This window comes from Oculina patagonica, chromosome 14 (assembly GCF_052425735.1).
Source record: "Oculina patagonica isolate OP01 chromosome 14, crgOcupat, whole genome shotgun sequence".
Taxonomy (NCBI): domain Eukaryota; kingdom Metazoa; phylum Cnidaria; class Anthozoa; order Scleractinia; family Oculinidae; genus Oculina; species Oculina patagonica.
The window spans coordinates 14,588,050-14,596,470 of NC_135771.1; the positions used below are offsets into that span (position 1 = coordinate 14,588,050).

The following is an 8,421-nucleotide window of genomic DNA, read 5'->3' on the forward strand; positions in this document are numbered from 1 at the left end:
TTTTTTAAAAGTAAATTATTTTTTTAATAATATTGATACGATAGATACGATATTTGTCCCGTATTTATAAAGCTGTAACATAGACACTTATAGTTTTATTTTTGGAATCAAGGAGGAAGAGGAAGTTTCCAACTTTTGAATAAAATAATAAATACCTCTTATTAATCGAGTTCGAGGTCCGTACTGTAAAATACGGACCGAGTTTTTTCCCGTGCATTTATGGCCCAAGCGCGAAGCGCGCGGGCCATAAATCGACGGGAAAAAACGAGGATCCGTATTTTACAGTACGGACCGAGAAAACGAGGTTAATAAGATATTTATTATATCTCTCACTCTGGAGAAAAGAAAACATTTCAATTCAAGCGTGCGGGAAGCGGCTTCGTTTGACTGACGTTTGTCAAAGGCGAATGGACGAGTGAATTTTATTGGCTTTCGTAAACAATTCGGCCGTTTAATAGCTTGATTGATAAGTGTATAAACATAATTTGAATCCAATCTTCACTACTTTATTTCTGCAATTAGTTTTACAGTAATTTCATTGACATGATGAAAACTAGATACAGTGCAAGTTTCCTTTGGAATAACTTCTGAAGTTCTTTGCTTGGCAACGAAAGTGCCGCGATTGACAACATGTTTTCGCTTATCAAACTTTCGAAAACTTATGGCAGTGTTTCTAGAAAATACTGAACGAGAAAACACGTATAAAGTTTGAAGAAACTACTTGAAAAAAAAGCCTCAGATATCGCCGTCCACGTAATGCTAAGTTGTGTCTTCCCTAGAGGTGCTAGGTGCAGCTGATTCATAAAAATGACTTGGCACAGGTTGCTCCCGGGTTTGCTGGATATTAAAATCACAATTGGAAATAGATCCAATGTTTGCCGAAGAAAAGAGCGACGGCATTCATTCTCTTACCTTGTAGGATGTTAAAGGGTAACTTTAGCTCTTTAAGGCGGCGATGAATGCTTCTTTGAAAGCTTGAAATGCTGTCTGGCTCGTACTCAACTGCATCGCGTTTGAGTACGTCTTTGAAAAACTTTCCGACGAGCTTATCGAGGACGTCAGCAGCTACGGTTTTTTACATGAAATGTTCCATCAGTCTGCTCTTGACAATAATTTTCGAACCGATTCCATTCACTTTTCGTCTTCTTGGCCGTGTTTGCAGATTTCTCGGCACGATGAAACAAACTTTCAAGTTCTTGACTTGAATCCTGCTCGGGTTGCTCTAAGTCCGCCACATCAGGGAAGTTTTCTCCTTCCAACGGATCACAAAAATTGAGTTTAAAGTTCGGTAGACCTTCTTCGCTTCGTCTTTGTTCCTCGCTTTTTTCCTCTGACTTTAAACGATGTAGGAAGTTTTGAAAATCTTCTTCGCGAGACATTTCAACTTGCAAAGGCGTACGGCATCAGGAGAACTCTCAGTCAAATTTCGCGGGCCGTACTGCAGAATACGGCCCGTAAAATTGACCAATCACAGCGTGCGTACTATCTCAGAGATATAATAATATTATTTATTACTATTATTATTATTAAGTGTTATTATATGGCTACAATAGTACGCGCGCTCTGATTGGCTGCTGAGCGGGCATTATTTTCTTGTAATGACCGGGCATTATGAAAAAATTTCTCGGCTCGGCGGTTTTTACATGTTTTTTTGAGTTGTGAGTAAAAGCTATTGCGAGAACGACAATAAATACCGACAAAATGCAACTATCTTTTCAACAACTGAAAGAAAAATATTAGCATACCGATACTTCTTTAGTATGAGCGACGAAGAGAGCCACAGAGAGCGAGAGCAAGTTTCACCTCGGTGTTTTTTAGATATTTCAGTTTAGAATAGCGCTAAAAGGCCATATAATAAATAACTTATTAACCTCGTCCGTTCGGTCATTACAGGGCAATCTCAGACCTCGGCCTTGATGTATTGACCTCGCTATCGCTCGGTCAATACATCAAGGCCTTGGTCTGAGATTCCCCTGTAATGACCTCACTCTCGGTTAATAAGTAGTATATAATAATAATAATAACACTTTATTTATAAAACCTTGCGTAATAAATTTTAACTTTTTGCGTAACATTTTTGTTATTCACGAGACGTTATATGGATTTGTTTTTGTCATCAAACACTTAGCTGAGTGTTAAATTATTCTCGTATCATTATATGAGTTTGCGTGTGAGTTAAGCATTACCCTAAGAGCTGTTTTTAATTGAGTGTCATATAACCAAAACCAATCAAAACTCGAAGTAAATACACGTAGTCGTCATTTTACTTTTGGTTGGCTGAGAAAGTGGCACGAGTTTTTTTTTAATCCAATCACAAAGCGTAGTAATGCAAAACCAAAGCAAACGGCAGACCAGCCAACTGTCACGATTTTTTCTTCTCTCTGTCTGATTTGTACTTATGTTTAACCGTTTTTGCCTAGTTCCAAGGGTTCTGCTGTTAGTAATTTTACGCAGCGTTCAAGTTAAGCATTAGCCAAACCTGTAGATTTTATATTTAACTTCATAATAAGACACTGTTTTTTGTGTGAAATTGCATTGTCAGATTGTATTTTTCTTTGTAAGTAGTACATGTAGCGATGTAAAAGCTATTTTTGTGTGTGTGATTTATTAAGTGAAATGTAACTTTATATATATTGGTTCCCCTTTTCTTGTAAAGGCAATGTTAACATTTTAAAAAAATGAAATAAACAAGTAAACCGAACCTGGAATCCATGCTGAATCCATGCTGGAAAAATGAGGATTTCTTCAATCTGATTGGGAAAAAATAGAATCTCACCACTGGTACTTTTTGTAGAATCTCCATATTTTTTTCATGGGTCTCCACATTTTCCTTTATCAGGGGTTGGCAGGTCTGTAAACGTGAATTACTTTCGACATTTTAGTGAAAACCGCTCCAAGTATTCTCTATTGTATTTTACGCTCTTGCAGTTGTCGAGGTTTAATGTTTACTACACTTATCAGTTATCACCGTTTGCATTGATACGCGACGCCAGAAATCAAAACACCCGCGGAAACGTTTCTAAGATTTCCGTCAATCAAAGTTTGAAGGGGTTTTGATTTCTGGCGTCGCGTATCAATGCAAACGGTGTAAGAATGCAACGAGGGAAGTTTCGCGCCCAAGTTTTTCCATTAAAAATCGGATTAGTGGAAAACACGGGGCCGGGGTCCCGGGGTCCCGGGGTGTGGAAAACGCGGGGTGTGGAAAACACGGGGTCCCGGGGTCTGTAGAAAACGCGGGGTCCCGGGGTCTAAAAATAAAACGAAAGTAAAAAAAAATGCTGGCTAAAAAGACAAGTTTAATAATTTATCACCACCAAACTTAGGATCTTCGTGAAACGTCTTTCCTTGCGTTGAAAAGCTTAATATACATTTCGTAAAAAAGCAATCCAAGTTTGTGATCTTTTGGGAATATCCGTTTTTCCATTTTATAAAATTAACAAATTATCAGGAATCCGAAAATAAATATTAAGACAAACCACACGCCAACTTCGCCCATATCTGGCACAGGTGCTGACTTCATTGTCTTCATTCGCCTAGTTTCATTCATAAATCGTCGTACGGTGCCGTGGTTTCAGCACTAAAAAGAAATGGTGTGTTTTATTAAGCTGCCGACCGTGAAAACACGGCCAAAAAAGTTAATTGTGGACGGAATTGCGTAGTTTCAGTAGAAAGAAATAAGCGAGAAAGAAGAAATCGGGAGGGTCTCATTTGGATCCACCCTTGAAGTTAACTCATCCACCGTACCCTACTGATTATGGTTGTTATATCTAATCTCCGTTTTCTGTGTATTGATTTATGACCGGTAGCATGTCAAAGTTATTCCACGCAAATGCCAATGTTTCCTTTTAGCTGCAGCTTGGAGCTACATGAATATGGCAAATCAATGTTGAGTCTTTGCTGGAGTCCGAAATGAGAGCGACAGACTTTATACACGATCGGGTGGTAGTTGATAAAAGAATTATATTTTGACTTTATTCGGCGGACAATGTTTGCAACCTGTACGCAGACGCCGCTAAGGTGATTGGTACAGAAGAAAAAGAGTGGAATAGACTAGTATTAAGCGCATTAGATCATATATGCATGGATTTTGCGCTATAGAAATAGTAAAGTTATGTTATGTATTTAAAAAAAAAAATTCGTAATGAAATTAATTAGAGGCAGGCAGCTATACTACGGTCCTCCTATTCGGCAGAACACCAGGTTTGCTTTTTGTACTGGTCTTTTGATAACAAAAATTATATGGGCGAAGTTGGCGCGTAGTTTGTCTGAAAATTTATTTTCGGATTCCTGATAAATTGTTAATTTTATAAAATGGAAAAAACGGATATTCCCAAAAGATCACAAGGACAAGTATTTGATTCACAAACTTTTTTTATGACATGTATATTAGGCTTTTCAACGCAAGGAAAGACGTTTCACGAAGATCCTAAGTTTAATGATAAATTATTAAACTTGTCTTTTTAGCCAAAAAATTATTTTCAGACCCTGGGACCCCGCGTTTTCTACAGACCCCGGGACCCCGTGTTTTCCACACCCCGCGTTTTCCACACCCCGTGTTTTCCACACCCCGCGTTTTCCACACCCCGTGTTTTCCACACCCCGGGACCACGGAACCCCGGCCCCGTGTTTTCCACTAATCCTTAAAAATCTGCTGTGTTCAGGGGCGACAGAGCTAGTTTCCATTGGAAACGTCTCGTGCTATTGACGTCAGCAGTCTGTCGCACTTTTTAGTGATTCAACTTTTGCAGGGTCTCTGTAAAAGCTGACCGGATGGCGGATTAATTTATCGATTAAATTATTTAATTGATTAAGTTATTGATATATTAAAAAAGTTCTTTCTTTATTTTTTTTGGTATCCGCATTTTGTCATCCGCCTTTTCTCATCCGCCATCCGGTCATCTTTTTACAGAGACCCACTTTTGCACGAACGGGACTGCTGACGTCAATAGCACGAGATGTTTCCAATGGAAACTAGCTCTGTCGCCCCTGAAAACAGCAGATGTTTAAATGGTAAACTTTGGGCGCAACACTTCCCTCGTTGCGTACTCAACTGATAAGCGTGGTATTAGATGGGTATCTACTAGTAAGACCACAAATAAATTCATGATTGTTTCGGCAAAACTTGTTTGTGCACTTGAGGCTGAAACTGTTTTGACCTCCTTGTTTGGTCAGATTGGCTCTCCTTCCTGGATACTTGTCACAAGCAATACCAGTTCTTATTCCACCATTGCGCCATTTAACCATATTAGGGCAAAGGACAACAAGACGGACGGACAAACTTACGGAATACGGACCCAAATTTAGAGTACAAATTATCAAATAATAATTCCCTTATTCAATGGTTAGTATTTTTAAAAATACAACGCAACTCGCAAAATATCCGCACGTGTTATGTTTTAAACCATCGAATAAGGGGTATTTATAGCATGCCATAGAAAATACAGCCAATCAGAATTCAGGTAAGCCGTCGTTTATTCGACGTAATTAAAAAACTAGAAATGGTACATTGCAATTCCTGAGTTTTGATTGGTTAACAGGCAATATGAGCTCATATACCATTGACCACAATATGGCAGCCGATACGCGTTAACGAGAACAGCCAGAGAGCTCAAATATTGCAATTCTTTGGGCGTTTTTAATAAAACAATTATTCCACTCGTGCTTGTTGGATATGGAATCGTTATAGCCAACTCGGTGCAACGCGCCTCGTTGGCTATCAACCATCTCATATCCAACGCTTGCTCGTGGAATAATTGTTAGACTATAGTGTTATAAAAACTATAGACTATATGCTTCTGGTTGTAGTTACTTGGCATTCCCAAGCTTTTTATGCAAAACATCCACAAGAATTTTTTTTTTGTACGCAGGTTTACTTTTACTTAAAGGAAAATGCGCAAGCCCTCGCGTAGGCATAGATTTCTAAGATTTGAGGCAGTCTGGTCACTACAAAAAGAACATGGGCAGGACCTTAAGCAGAGTTTTGAGTCGACATTTGTATAGTACTAGTTGCCATCAGTACAGAAGTGTTGTGATCAATTTGCTGATAAAAAGAGGGAACCAAGCTATTAAACAGGGTCTCAAAGGGGTTTAGGGCTCCAGGGCTCCGGGCTAAAAAATGCAGGGCTCCAGGGCTCCAAGACGAAAATGTCAGGGCTCCAGGGCTCCACATCACCTGCTTTCGGGCTCCGGGCTCCACTATGATCAACAATATAAAAATTATTTTGCAACGCTAAATCAAGTCCGCAAATTAAAACGTCCACAATTCCGACCAGTTTTTTAAACCCAAGAAGCCGGTTATGAAGATAATCACGTATACTTGTAAAAAGTACTATCCTCTCTTCAGATTCTGTTTCTTTGTGGCAGTTTACACGCACAAACATACAAAATGCAGTCATAAAACAAGAAAAAAATGCAATCTGGGATTGCGAATGATCAAATTTCAAAACGCTGGGCACTGGGCTCCGCGGAAAATTTCTTTGGGCTCCGGGCTCCGCATCCAAAAAAGGATCAGGGCTCCAGTCAGTAAAATGATGGGGCTCCAGGCTCCAAAGCAGAAATTTCAGGGCTCCGGGGCTCCAGGGACCCCCCTTTGAGACCCTGATTAAATACCCAACAAGTTCATGTTTAACATGATGACAGTGACGGTCATGATGCACTCTCACGTCAACCCGTCCGGCCCAACACGCGAAAGTCAACTTGCGCTCTGGCTCGATTACCAGGCACTGTTCGTGAGAATGAGCCCGCACTCCTTCATTTCTCAAACGCGAGTGAAGAGCGGACCAGTAGGACTTGAGAAAGCGGCGGAAATAGAGCCTTGTGTTGCGTTGGGGGCAACTCCGCTAAGGTCCCAAGCGCGGCTGGAACAAGGAGGAGGGTTGAGCATATCCATCCCGTACTGAAAAGATTGAAAGCTACAAAATTAGATCAAGTACTAGAGTAACAGACCTGAAGAAATGCGCGAAAAGAGGTTCCTCGTTTGGAGGAAGGAGGACATGCCATGGTCAAAACCGACACCTATTACCTTACCTTTTACCTTTATTTAGACACGGTAAGGATTAAAGCTATAAGCTTGTGGGGCCGTGTATTCCCGATCCAATTGAAATTTGGAAGTGTTGGTTTTTGTGGAGGGAGGAAAACCGGAGAACCCCAAGAAAAATCCTCGGAGCAAGGACGAGAACCAACAACAAACCCAACCCACATATGACACCGGGCCGGAATTGAACCCGGGTCGCATTGGTGGGAATTTCGAAAAAAAGTATACCGTAAAATTCCGGTTATAAGCCCCCCCGGTTATAGGCCCATCATCATGGAAACAAAAAAATACATCCGATTATAAGCCCCCCCCCCCCTAGCCCCCCTCTACCGGACGACAGTACTAAATAGGGCCAAATGTTACTTTATTATGCGTTTTTAACTAAAAAAACGTATTTCCATCAACACTCCCGTGGTTCGTTTCGAAACGTTTTTTTCATTCCGCTTATAAGCCCTCCCGGATATAAGCCCCTCCGCTTATAAGCCCACCGAAAACCTCTTACGAAGTTGTATAAGCCCAGGGCTTATAACCGGAATTCTACGGTATTGTAAGTACCAAAAAGTTCATTATAAACCAAACGTTTCGGGCTTAGCCCTTCATCAGTGGTAAATTGGTCGTAAATAAAACGACCGTTAAAAATACGGTAATGGTAATGCTTCTTAGATGTTCCCCAAAACGTTCCCTTAGAGTGCGTCCAGTTTCGCCGATGTAAATCATGGCAGGGCAGCGGCGGCAGGAGATGCAGTGAATGAGTCCTGTGAACGAACACAGGGACGACTCCCGAATGTTAATAGAATCCTTGGGCCCTGAATGTTGGTGTTACTAAGACCCTGAGCGTGCGGTAGCTTGCTTGGAGGTTGTGTGTACTAGTGTTGAACGCAAGTTTCTATCTCGGCGAAACACGACCATCGGCGGCTGAGGGAAAATGTGAGTAGTCGCAGGGTGGTCAGTGACTACCTTGAAGTTGTCTAGCAGGATTCGCTTGATTTTGTTGTTAAGAGGGTGGTATGTAAGAACCAAAGGAATCCTGTTCACCTTTTCCTCTGTTGAGATGTTCTTTATGAGGGCGTCGGTCTGGGATTGATCTTTTATCTTCTCCAGGTCTTGTTGGAGGGTTTGTGGATTGCAGCCACGCCTTTCAAAGAAAGAAGCCATCTCATGGGCTTGGTTGAGAAAGTCGGCGTTGTCGGAACCATAGTTAGTAGAACAGAGGCGTCGTAGGCGTAAAAACTGACTGTGCGGGAGGCAGTGCAGTGGCGGGGATGTCATGAGTCGTGATGAAGATAGCTGTGGGTATCAGTGGCTTTGTAGTGAATGGGTTGGTTGAGAGACGGTCACAAGTGCGTGGTTTGTGTCCTTGACGTATGTTTTAAGATTGCATACGAGAG

At 41.1% G+C, this 8,421-nt stretch overlaps 1 long non-coding RNA gene across 1 annotated transcript; it reads left to right on the top strand.

Moving 5' to 3' along the window:
* Nucleotides 1–478: 478 nt before the first annotated feature.
* LOC144638055 (uncharacterized) lies at nucleotides 479–2,708 on the top strand. The gene is made up of 2 exons (XR_013567876.1): nucleotides 479–1,530; nucleotides 2,006–2,708. It is a non-coding gene; the product is annotated as an uncharacterized LOC144638055 (long non-coding RNA).
* Nucleotides 2,709–8,421: the final 5,713 nt, after the last annotated feature.